The sequence below is a fragment of the Raphanus sativus genome, unplaced genomic scaffold (genome assembly GCF_000801105.2).
Source record: "Raphanus sativus cultivar WK10039 unplaced genomic scaffold, ASM80110v3 Scaffold0269, whole genome shotgun sequence".
NCBI classification, from domain to species: Eukaryota; Viridiplantae; Streptophyta; class Magnoliopsida; order Brassicales; family Brassicaceae; genus Raphanus; species Raphanus sativus.
Genome location: NW_026615589.1, coordinates 19,608 through 33,903, shown reverse-complemented (window position 1 = coordinate 33,903; position 14,296 = coordinate 19,608). Strand labels below are relative to the sequence as shown.

General features: G+C 33.3%; 1 pseudogene; it reads right to left on the bottom strand.

The window, feature by feature from the left end:
• Positions 1 to 4,779: 4,779 nt before the first annotated feature.
• On the bottom strand, positions 4,780 to 13,303 carry LOC108829727 (receptor-like serine/threonine-protein kinase SD1-8; annotated as a pseudogene).
• Positions 13,304 to 14,296: the final 993 nt, after the last annotated feature.

Genomic DNA, 14,296 nt, shown 5'->3' with positions numbered 1-14,296 from the left:
TAGAAGTGAACTCTCCACCTCTGTCAGTTCTTAGAGTTACAATCTCTTTGTTGAAATCCTTCTCAACGAGTGTTTTAAAGGTCTTGAATCTTTCAAACGCCTCATTCTTCTCTTTTAGCAATATTGACCACATGTATCTTGTGTGATCATCTATGAGCACAAAAATATATCGGTTTCTTGATGATGTTGAAGGTGTGATAGGTCCACAGAGATCAGCATGAATCAACTCCAACGCACGGGTAGCTCTGTAGCTTGTAGCTTTAGGAAAAACATGTCTCATTTGTTTTCCCACCAGACACGAATCACACATCTGTTTTTCTCCATCTAACTTTGTTTCATTTAAATAAATTATCAATCATCATTAAAATAAGTTAAAATTTGTAAACTATATAATATTTTATACAAAAAAATTACTAGCATAGGTTAAACTTTTATATCTACAACTATATATCATCTATTTATTTATTTTGAAACTCTCAACAGTATATTGTTTAAAATGTTTAAGTACAAAAATATAATAGTACATAATAACATTTAGTCCATATACTACTTTAAAATATGTTATTAGAAAACTATGAAATTTTAATAATGCATTTAAAATATTAATGACAAATCAAATTTTAATTATGTATTTTTTAATTATAATGATATCTGAGAAAAAACCAGAAAATATTACCAAAATTTCAAATATTTTTTTATAAAATAGTTTATTAATGTAGTAACAAAAATAAATTCAAAATCATGTAATCTTCCAAACTCAAAAATAGTAGTGTATTTTTCTATTTTTGACAAAATATAAACTTTAGAAAATAACTTTTCAAACTCAAAATGATAATATTTCAAATTTTACAAAAGATAAAATCATAGATAATAAAAATAACTTTTTGAAATGCACCACGAAAGAAACAAACTATATATGGTGTAAAAATTAAAGCAAACTAATATTTTGAAATCTTAACTAAAAATAAAAATAAAACTTAATATGATTAAAAATATTCTATATCAGTAAAATATACTAAAATAATATGATAGATGCTACTATGTATAAAATTTACTAAAATAATAGGTCTATATTATTTAAACAAAATATTTTTTACTTATAAGTCCCGTTAAATACTAAAATAATATATGTTAAATTATATTTTTTAAACACAACATGTAAATATAAACTATCTTAAAAATATTTCTTTTCAGTAATATAAATAAATAAATTTTAAAAGTGCATCATAGCAAATTGTATAAATTAAATAAAATATATTTTAAAAATTTTATCTATTTGATTATTTCATATTTTTATTTTATTATATCTAACTCAAAACTATATTAGTAAGTAATAAATATTAATAACAGAGTAAAAAGTATTAAACAAATCACTATATATTAAAAATGCCGAATAATAATATATAACAATAATATTATCGAGCTACAAATATATAATACTAAAATCAAAATTATATATTTAAAATATTTTTAATAATATCAAATACATTTATAAAATGGAAAAATATGCACGGATGTACGAATTAAAATCTAGTACAAGTATTAAAATATATAACACTAATCATGGAAAACAAAATATCAATTTATAAAAAGATAAAAATTAACATCTGCATTGGTGTGCGAGCAAATCTCTAATTTTGTTTAAAGAAAAGACATATAGTAAACATCCAGAAAAGGAAAATAACAGAAAGCTGATGAAGGATCATATGGTATCATGAGTCCATGACCCTTCCCTTATTGAATCACAGACACAAAACAAACAATAACAAACGGTTATGATCAAATTCATGGCGTTTAAGCAGTCATATTTGAACCATGATCCCGAACAGTACGTACTAGTAGTATGTTAGTATATGGGGATTCATTTTGTATGGTGTAGGGTCCACACGATCCATTTTTTGTCCAATCAGATTTGTTCGGATTGGACCAATTGTATCTAAAACAAAAACTGCAGATTATGATTGATGTGCTTTCATATATGAAATTGATCTTATTTATGATCAATGATGCAGCGCTCTAAAATTTAAAGCTATGGCCCTGCATGCGTTCTTAATTTGGTGATTCATTTCTAGAAAACAAGCCGACTCTCCTAATTGCTTATGTCGATAAGCACATACGCAACCGCATCGATTGAGTAAGGGGAAGAATTAAAGCTACATTCCTCAAGCCATGAGTATATGGTTTGCTTCCCGATCGATAGATGGATTTCATGGAGGAATTTAAATTCTTTAGGTAGTTTTCTTTCACAAAACAAAGTCACACAAGTTGTAAGAAAGTTTATTTTATCTGAATATAAACTAGACTCTGACCAGCTCATTCAAATGACGGGTATATTTATCAATACGTCATGGACTCATGTGCATGTTTTAGTATAATAGACTCAGAAAAGAAAACAAGCCATTTATTCATTAAAAAGGAAACATAACAAACATAGAGAAATTGTGTTCAAAAGAAAAAACAAACAAACATATAGGAAAGGAAACGGAAAGCAAATGAAGGATCGTACACATCACGAACCTTCCATTATTGAATCACACACAACGCAAACATACTGAAGAAAAAAAGAATAAAAAAAAGCCTTGATGAACAAAATTTGTTGCTGCAAGGACTGTAAAGATCAACTTAAGCAAACAGCCTTTGAAAGATACGAGCCCTGACAATACAAATTGTAATTGTATTGAATACTACCAACTATTGAAGTCCATTTGTTATCTAACTTCTAAGCTTTTAAATGTGTCCCAGAAACAGTTATTTGTTCTAAGAAAGGCCACACTATCTCTACAAGCTCTGTGTAGAAGTGACCCAGCTGAAACACTATTAACATGAGCTTCAAGCCTTCAAGGAGTAAGACAATTTCTAACTCCTCAAGAGTTGTTTCTCTAACATAAAGTATGGTTGTTGTGAGCAATTAAAACACATCTGATATAAGCATGATGAACAAAAACATCAAGGACATGAACCAAAACTTCCACGTAACAAAGAGGATCAACTATGCATCTGAAGCTGTGGAGCAGAGAGTGCACAACACATGAGCTAACAGAGGATTAAGTGATGAATGACTGCTTCGTCTTCGCCGATGTGAATTGGGCCGCAAAAGCATATAACAAAGTGGCAAAATGGCCCAAATTATTTCATGTAATTGGTTATTCATGGATTATTACATACTGGAAAGAGAAGTTTATGGTATACAAGGAAGTGGCAAAAAAAAAAAAAAGAAGTGGCAAAAGGGCCACGAAGAATGTCTATGATCTAATTATTAATCTTTTAATAACATAAAATATTCAGAAATTTACTAGCTATATGCCTATATCTATCAATCAGTAACAAATTAATAAATAAAATGAATAAAAATTAATAGCTAATATTAATATGCAAAGAAGTAAGAAGAAAATAAAACATCAAGGATTATAAAATGGCAAAATAAAGAAGAAAGAAAAAAAAATTATTTCAATATATACGTGAATAAGTTCAAAATCAAGTTGGGTCTGTTTATTTTGCTACCATAATGTTTTTTGAACTAAGTAATAAACAATAAATCTATACAAATATAAAATAAATTATTAGTTATACTTTTACAAATATCTAGAATTTAAAATTAAACATCAACATATACATATATAATTTATATATTAAGGATCTTTGATATATCATGCATATATAGTATTTTTTACAAATGGTAAAGAATACATTATAACATCGTATTCACATATCATTCAAATCACTCAAGAAACCACAATAATGCTATTAAGAAAATATACCCAAAACACATTCATACATGTTATGGCCAAACTTACAAACAAATGTTATGTCTAGCCACTTAGAAAAACATTCCTATTAGATAATTTTCTTTCTATTATTTAAATTTCAAAATAGAAATATTTTGATTTTAAAGGTCCATCCTAATGTTATTGGGAAAATAGACATCATAAAAAAAATCTTACCGTAAAAAAAAACTAAATACAGAAACATAATTCGTTATAGGCTTGCTTTTTTAGGGGTACTAACAAAAAATATAAATAGAAAGAAAATCTAAAAAAATAATCTTGAAATATCTCACATGTAACTTTTATATATTTCTTAGTATGAAATGGCCAAACTATAAAATTTAGACAATTTTAAAGTATATAAAAGTAAAAATAAATTATCTTGATAACAATCACTAATCTAAACATATATAAAGGTAAATGGAAAATAAATTTACTTATCATGTTTGAGTTTGCTAACTAATTAATTTTTTAAATAATACATAAAAATTATTATTCACTTCAACATTCGGAATGAAATATTATTCTTACTTTACCTAAGATGAGTCACATAAATCCACTCATGAGCTAAAACATACATTATACAGAAGGCTAATGTCACATTAAAAGCAACAATGTGTACCTTAAAAACTCAACCTATAAACATTTGTTTCACTGTTTTAGACATTTTCTGATTTATTAATTCTAAATTCATTAAATTGTTTTAAAAATACACATAATTTATAAATATTATTGAGCAACTATTTTTTGATTTATTAATTGGTCTAATTGACGGAAAAAGAATAAATCAAGTAGAGATGACACTATAGATCATTTATTTATAAAAAGTCCAATTTTATTAATAAAGATTGCAATTATTTAACATTCATATTGTTATTTATTATAAATAAACCAAAGATCCGATACAAATATCATAATACTTTATTTTAATGACACTAAAAATATTTAGACATTTATAGTTAAAACGGTAATATAGAATTTAGGTTGTGTATTATATTCACAACATTTAGCGTGAACCACAAGGAACAGCACAGTTACAAATTCCCTTCTCTAAATCTGCACAAAAACCACTACCAAAACCAATACGAGGAGCTGGGAATTTCTTCTTACACTCACTTCGACATAGTGCTGGAAGACAAAAACGGCCTAACTTGATTGGAGAAGGACATAGTTTTTTTTCCTTTTTCTGCGCATTTGTCGTCATTCCTGTTAGATAAAAATTTCAATTATAAGGGAGAAAAATAATAATAATGTTTATTGAATTAATTATAAAACTTATTTATCATCAAAAAGTTCTTAGTAAACCATTTTTTAAGCATTATAAATAAAAAGACACATAGATTTTATTAGTAAATAAAAAATATTATTTGAACGAAATATTATTTTTCATTTTTTGAAGAAATATTTTGAAGAATTGTGTGCATATTAATAAAAAATTGCAGTTTTAAACACAACTGTTGTATATATAGGAAAATCAAAACATATTAACTATAAATATATATATATATATATATATAATGTGATGATTCAAAATATAACATAAATTTACATTAGAAATATAATAAATCCAATTATGAAAAATGCTGGTTAAGATATTTTATGTGCATGAAAAATGTAAAGAAATAGATGATAACAATGAGAATATCTAGAATTTTTTATCACAGTATTTCTTCATCATGTATATATAAATACTATAATTTTTTAAAATAAAAATAGGAAATAAACTCTTAAAATATTTACGGGTTGATCCTTTTAAGTTTAACACAAAAATGTTTGGCTCGGTTTTTTTAATATTTTTTAGCCTGCTAGGTATTTATGAAATTACATTGAAAGATAATTTAATACTATATTTTATATAGTAAACAAAAATAATACATGGGTCTACAATATATTGAAAATAAATTTAAAAGATCTAATTATTATAATCATTTTATTATAAAATTACTGTATGCAATATAGTAAGACAAACCTAGTGAAAGAATGATGAAGGCAATTAATAAGGTGAATAAGAGTAGAAGGGATTTCCTCATCGTGGATAACAGAAATGGATTGATAGTGGGTTAAAATTTTAGGAAATAAATGAAGTGTTTCTATTTGTACAATAGAAGAAGAAGTATTCTTACATATATATATAAATAAAAATATCTAATTTAAGCTACTCACATTATTATGTTCCGATTTAAGCGAATTAAATTTAGAAAAATTCCAAATTCTATGCTCATGTTATATGCGAAACTTTAGACTCGTTCGTTTCCATATAGGCAAATAGAAGGATGCGTGTTTTACGCCTGAAATTATTCTTGATGTTCTCAAAAAATGTATTGCTATTTTGAGAATTATAAATTTATTTAAAGGGACTTTCAATAAAACACTGCTTGAATATACAGTTTATTAGGTGAATATTCCATACGTAACATAATTTCTAGATTTATTACAAACTTATTTTAAGTATACAGTTTGTATGGCCATTTCATAGATATGTATAAAATTTAGAGTTATATGTATGTATAATCTATAGATTTAATGTATGTTTATATATGAAATAAGAAATATGCCTGGCAGTTTATAAAGTTGCCAAGAACACAAACCGTAATAAAACTTTTGCTTTGTTTTATTAATCTTTCTTAACTTGCTTTCTTACATTGGATCCTCTTACATTAGATCACTATATATAGGTAATAGAAAACCCTTAACTTTCTCCTATTACATGTTTATCTAGGACTTCTTAGCTTTATCCTAAATCTATTAGTTATTGATTCTTATCTTTAGAATAACTTGTCGGTTAAGCAACTGAAGCTTATCCAACATTCTCCCTTCTAAGTTTCATGTTGCTTCTTAAACTATCTTGAACTCCAATCTTCTTCTTCATGTCGTTGAACTTTAGCTTCGCCAACGCCTTTGTTAGGATGTCTGCACACTGGTCTTCTCCTCGCACAAACTCCACTTCAATCTGCTCCTTTTCAACACACTCCCGGATGAAATGAAACCTCTTCTAGATGTGCTTACTTCTTCGGTTAAACACAGGGTTCTTGGCCAAAGATATGGCTGACTTGTTGTCAACGTAGACCGTCGTTCTTCCTTCCTCCTTTCCTGTGATTTCACTTAAGAGATCTTGAAGCCAGATGGCTTGTTTAGCGGCTTCCGTAGCTGCCATGAATTCTGCTTCGCAGGATGATAGAGCCACCGTTTGCTGATTTTGAGAACACCATGTTACAGGCGTGTCGCCATAGAAGAATATGTGTCCTGAGGTGCTTTTCCCATCATCCTCATCAGTGTTGTGACTACTGTCACTGTAACCAACAAGCCTCTGTTTCCCTCCTTTCTTGAACATCAAACCGTTGCCGACAGTTCCTTTTAAGTATCTTAGAACCTGATTTAAGGCATTGTCGTGTGACTGTCTTGGAGACTGCATATACCTACTTAAGAGTCCCACGGAGAAGGCGAGATCAGGTCTGGTGTGCATGAGATACCTGAGATATCCTATCCTCCTCCGATACAGAGTTGCATCGACTTCTAATTCATCTTCTGACTTAGATAACTTCAAACCAAACTCCATTGGTATTGAGCTTGAATTGCAGTCGTCCATCATTGCTTCCTTTAGAATCCTTTTAGCATAAGCTTCTTGCTTGATCTCTATCCCATCTTTACTTTGTTTGACCTCTATACCTAAGTAGTAGGTTGACTTTCCTAGATCAGACATATCAAACTTGCTAGACATTCCTTTCTTGAACTCCATAATCTGTTTCAACGAGCTCCCTGTTACAAAAAGATCGTCGACATAGACAGCCACAATAAGAAGCTTATCTCCCTCCTTCTTCCGATACACTGAACTTTCTTTTGAGCACTTGATAAACTTCATATCGATCAAAATCTTGTTGAGCTTTGTGTTCCAGCTCTTGGAGCCTGTTTTAATCCGTACAAAGCTTTTGAGAGTTTGAAAACTTTATTCTCTTCTCCTTTCTTTTCAAACCCTTCAGGCTGAGACATGTACACTGCTTCTGTTAGCTCACCGTGTAAAAACGCCGTCTTGACGTCGAGGTGGTGGACTTCCCATCCATTTGTAGCAGCCATACCAATCAACAATCTTATTGTTTCTAACCGGGCAACAGGAGCAAACACTTCATCATAATCCACTCCATGTTCTTGGACATAACCTTTTGCGAATAATCGAGCTTTGAACTTATTTATGGAACCGTCTGCGTTTCTTTTGATTTTGAAAACCCACTTGAGACCTATTACCTTCACTCCAGGTGGTTTATCAACAAGATTCCAAGTTTTGTTCTTGTTGATTGAATCAATCTCATCTTTGCAGGCGTTAGTCCATTGAATTCCAACCTTTGCTTCTTGATAGTTTAGTGGTTCGTCATCAAGTGATAGGAGGAGTATCTCGATCTCTAAGTCGGCCAGAAGAATATAATCATCAAGATGACTCGGCGTTCTTACTTGTCGGGTTGATCTTCTAGGTTGTTGAGACTCGCTCTGTTCTGTATTACCTCCATCAGAAACTGATTCTGCTTGCGAGATCCCTAGTCTAATACCCGAAGGTGGCTAAACCTAATTGAGTCGCAGCTCGAATAACAAAAACGGAAAGTTGCCTAAATGCTCTAAGTGCTAAGTTTGCTCTGAGAAAAGTCTCTGTCGATATGCCTTAGTTCCTGGTTCTATTCCAAGGTGAACAAGCTTCAGTGATCGATCATCAAGCTTCCTTAGATGTCCTGAATCAATCTTAGCGTGAGCAATGCAACCAAATACCTTAAGGTGACCAATGCTCGGGTTTCCTGTTCTTTAAACACTCGTATGGTGTCTGATTCTTCAACGCTCTTGTAGGTACACGGTTGATCAAATATGTGGCGTGACGTACAGCCTCTCCCCACATGAAATTTGGAACTTCCATTGCCTTTAACATGCTTCTAGTCATCTCCATCAACGTACGGTTTCTTCGTTCTACGACGCCATTCTGTTGCGGAGTATATGGGGCTGTTAAGTGGCGTTTGATCCCTTTTTCATTACAGAAGTCTTGAAACTCTTTAGAAGTGAACTCTCCACCTCTGTCAGTTCTTAGAGTTACAATCTCTTTGTTGAAATCCTTCTCAACGAGTGTTTTAAAGGTCTTGAATCTTTCAAACGCCTCATTCTTCTCTTTTAGCAATATTGACCACATGTATCTTGTGTGATCATCTATGAGCACAAAAATATATCGGTTTCTTGATGATGTTGAAGGTGTGATAGGTCCACAGAAATCAGCATGAATCAACTCCAACGCACGGGTAGCTCTGTAGCTTGTAGCTTTAGGAAAAACATGTCTCATTTGTTTTCCCACCAGACACGAATCACACATCTGTTTTTCTCCATCTAACTTTGGTAAGCCCAAAACCATCTCACTTATCGCCATATTCTTCATGGTTTTGAAGCTTATGTGCCCGAGTCTTGCGTGCCATCTCCATTCTTCTTTATCAAGCTTCGCAAGTAAACAAGCTGGTTGTCCTATTTTCAGGTTGATCTTGTTAAGACGATTTGATGATCTTGACGTTTTTACAAGTAACCTTCCACTAGGATCATGAACAGTCAAGTAGCTCTCCTTCATTCTTACTTCACAACCCTGTTCAGTAGCTTGTCCAAGACTCAAGATATTGCTCCTTAGCTCTGGTATGTAGTATATATCTGTGAGAAGCTTTTGCTCCCCTGTCTTAGCCTCAAACAGTATTGATCCCTTTCCATTGATACTAACACAAGAACCGTCGCCAAACTTGACTCTTCCTTTTATCTTCTCATTTAGTTCAGAGAAATAAGACTTCTCTCCGTTATCCAGGTACCAAACTCCCTCTTCCTTCTTGTTTCTTCATACGTTTTAGGCATCACTTTCTCTTCATTCAGATACACAACCTCATGCATATACAGAGCGCCATCTGCAATTTCTGTTTCTATTTTATTTGCTTCCAGATCATCCTTCTTCTTGTCGGGACATACAGAAGCAAAGTGGCCCTTCTTATGGCAGTTATAACATTCTATTTGAGAGTAATCCTTCTTCTCCTTACTTCTCTCTTGTGAGCTATTTCTTCCTCGTCCTCTGCCTCTGTTGCCACGACCTCTACCACGGTTCAATCCTCGTCCTCTTCCTCTTGCATTATCTGATCCTTCATATGTCTTGCTAGAGCTTGAGAATAATAGGTTTCCTTGACGGTTTTCTTAAGTCTCCTTACGCTTTATACGTTCTTCATAAGCTTTAAGTCTCCCAATGACATCTTCAAACGGAGTTGTATCCAGGTCTAGTAGTAGTTCCAATGACGCTGTCATATGGATAAACTTGTCTGGTAGACTGTCAAGAAACTTCTTCACCACCTTAGATTCTTCAATACTCTTTCCTAATGAGGCCGCTTTGGATGTGAGCTCGGTTAACTTACCAGTGAATGGATCGATAGTATCTGAATCATCCATTCTCAGACGGTCAAACTCATTCATCAAGGTTTGTAATCGAGCCACTCTTACACGTACTGCACCTATATTCCTTGTCTTTAACGCTTCCCACATGCTCTTAGGAGAACCCTGATCACCGATTTGCATTAGTAGAGCTTCAGGAACAGATTGGAACAGGAGTGCAATTGCTATATCATTCTTGTCGCTGTCTTCTAATCCTGGTTCAATTGCTTCCTAGAGTTTCGCACGCATTGTCACTTAACTTGGTAAAACTCATTTTTTTCCATTTAGTAAGACTTTAATAATGAGAATATTATCAAAGCTATCATATTACCGAGCGTCAATGATCGACATGGTGATTTGGTTCACTGTGCAAAATTCATCGTCAGGCCGTTTGCTCCAAGTAGAATAAGAACTTCCGCTGACGCAATAACCTGGATGTTTAGGTTGAGGAATCAATGCAGCTTCACTACGAAGCATCAAAATTAGTGATGACATCATTGGTCTATCCTCTACACGTTTTTGAACACACATGAGGCCAATTTGCATGCATCTTAAGATTTCACGTGGCCTGAACGTTGGTGATGAAGAATCTATTATGACCCTGTCTACTATCTCTAGACCTTGACCTTCTTTCCAATTCCTCCACACCTGTGCATAAAGTTCGGATATTTTCTTAGTGATATCATAGAAACACAATCGAAATTAGTGGTTTCAAGCTTACACATCCGAGAAGATTAAGGTTACTATCCGAGTCGCAGAAGCCTTTATTCCTCTTGCCACTTATAATTTCAAGAAGCAAGACCCCAAAACTGAACACATCTGACTTCATTGAGAATGTCCCGTTCATCGCATATTCTGGAGACATGTAGCCACTGCATAACAAATATTAAATAGAAAAGCTACCAAGTTTTAATTACGTAGTCAGACAGCTCATTGTTTCAAAATATGATGATGATGATTTAATTGCTTACTAAGTTCCGACCACCTTCCTCGTGTTAGCTTCCGTCTCATCCCCTCCAAAGATCCTTGCCATCCCGAAATCCGAGATCTTTGGAGTCATATTTTTATCAAGTAAGACATTGCTTGCTTTCAAACCCCTATGGATGATTCTAAAGCGTGAATCTTGGTGAAGATACAGAAGACCTCGGGCAATACCGTTGATAATATCAAATCTCATTTGCCAATTTAACATACAGCTTCTGGTTTCATCTGCACTCCGTTCACAAAATGATCACATTAACATATTTACAAAGACATTTAACTGTAAAAATAAATCTGTCTGATGTGTTGAGGAACTAACCAAAGAGATGAGAATCGAGGCTTAGATTCTCCAAGTACTCGTAGATTAAGATCTTCTCGCCCTCATAAACGCTACAGCCAAGAAGTTGGACAAGATTTTTATGCTGAAGCTTTGCAATTAGCCTAACTTCGTTCATGAACTCATGGGTGCCTTGAGCTGACATTTCTGATAGTCTCTTCACCGCAACTTCTTGCCCGTCAACTAACCTTCCCTGATAATACATATTTGATCAATTATACAAAACCAACAGAGCAGTGTCTATACAATAAAAAAAATGGTCAATGCATTTGATTTATATTATATTTAAAAAGTTCAGTTTATCTCTTATTGACTTTTATTTGGTAATCAGTTTTTGTACCATTTATATTTATTTTTTAAAAACTACTTCTACATATTTTATATAAAGTACCAACATTTTGTAAGTTATAGTCTTATATAGGTATGGGCACAATATCTGGATCCGATAAACTGACCCGAAACCGATCAGAAAATCAGGGTTCCGAATTCGCTCAGACCTGATGTAAATATTCAAATGGGTCTTGGATTGCTATATCCGAAAAACCAATCCTGAACCGAGAATCGAATGAGTATCCGAAAACTCCAAAATATAAATATATATTTAGATTTATTTTATAATTATACTTATAATTATTTTAATACTTTAAATTAAAATTATATGTTAACTGTAGTAATTATTTCTGGTACTGTTGAATATTTTCGGATAAAAATATGATAGTTTGGATAAAAAAATACTCAAGCAAAATTGTGTTTAATGGTATTTTGATTACTTTTGGTTATTTTGAGTAATTTGGATACAAAAATTTGAATAGAGTATTTTGGTTACTTTGGGTACAAATACCCAAGGCCGTTTTAGTTACTTTCGTTATTTGGTTATTTTCAGGTTGTTATACATCTTAACCGAACCCATCCGGAGCTGGGAGGGTCTGACTCGAACTCGACCCGAATATTTATAATACCGAATGGAGCCTAGTTTCAAAACGTGAATAACTCGAAAGAATCGATCCGTACACGAATGGGTACCCAAATGCCCAGACCTAGTTTTATATAAATTTATATTACTGTAGTATTTTTGTAAACAGTTTACTATAAATCGGTTTAATTTAAAATATTTGTGTTTACACATTGTAAATGTTTTTTATTGGACTTTTTGGACTAATATTTATTTTGTTTATCGTATTAAAAACTCTTATTCATAGCGATTCACTATTTTTACCTTGTAAACAATACCAAAACCACCTTCTCAGATCTTTTTACAATCAGAGAAATGTTCGGTGGCTGTGACAACAGCTTCAAACTCTATCAACGGAAGTTCCAATTCTTCTACTTCGTCTTCTCCAGTCAAATTCCTCTTCTTTCTTGGTATCACCACCTCGTTCATTAGAACTCGGTTACCCAGTTGAAAGAAATTTTTCATTCGAACACACAAGGATCAGAACATGGAAAAAAATTTACACAAAAATAAAATTAAAATGAAGGTTATTACTCATTTACCGTTAGGTGTTGCATCTGCTTTTGCTTGCTTCTCTCTCCTCTTCCAAAATAAAAACACGATAACACTCAGAATAAGCATAACGCTGACTCCAATACTCCAACCTATGACTTTCCCAGTTCGGTTCCTCTTCTCACCCGAGTAAAGTTCTGCAAAGAGTCGTGTCAAAAATTTGAAAAGCTATTAAGCTGCCCAACTCGAACTTTTTGGCATGTAATATGGATGGCTATTGTAGCGTGTAGAGAATGGTTGAGTCCGGTTCGGTTTAGTGATCGTTGAAGAGCTGAAGTGATAAGGATCAAGTTGGTTGGAGATATGATTTGGCGATTGCGATAAGGACATAGAATATATTATGCTTGAGAATATACTTGTAACAGAACGTATATATATGTGTAACGTGAGAAGTGAATAAATCAACAAGTTCATACAAACGATCTCTCTTAGTTTACATGGTATCAGAGCCTATCTGAGAATCCTTTCAAATTTTCTAAAAGAGAGATTACTAATACAAGAGTCTCATGGCGAAACAAGAGACATCGGTGGTCGCCGGTAGCAGTGAAAGAATGTTGTCGCCATATTATTTGTCTTCGTCAGACAATCCTGGAGTTTCGATCTCACCTGTCTCGTTGAACGGTGAGAATTACGCCGAGTGGGCGTCGGAACTGGAGAACGCGTTGCGTGCAAAACGCAAGACTGGATTCATCGACGGTTCGTTGAAGATGCCAGACCAGAAAGAGAAGCCGGTGGAAGCCGACACATGGAGAACGGTGAACTCTATGATTGTTGGATGGATCCGAGCTTCCATTACTCCTGCAGTGCGCTCTACTGTCACCTTCACATCTGATGCGTACAAGATGTGGAACGATCTGAAGCAGAGATTCTCCGTTGGTAACGCCGTTCGAGTTCATCAGCTCAAAGTAGAGTTGGCGGCGTGCAGACAGGATGGAGCGAGCGTCTTGGATTACTTCGGATGCTTGACATCGAAGTGGGAAGAGCTTTTGAATTACAAGCCTCTACCCAAGTGTTCGTGCGATGCGTCGAGCAAGATCGCACAGGATTACGAGGAAGAGAAGGTGCACATGTTTCTTATGGGGTTGGATGATGCCAGATTCGGGAACGTATGCACAAACATCATAGGCATGGAACCACTGCCAGACCTGAACTCTGTTTATCAGAGAGTTGTTAGAGAAGAGAGGAGACTTTTGTCGACTCGAGTTGAAACCAAACAAGATGCTGTTGGGTTTGCTGCAAAGACAGACGTGACTCCAAGTGAGAACTATCCCACAAGAGATGCGTCTGCAGCTG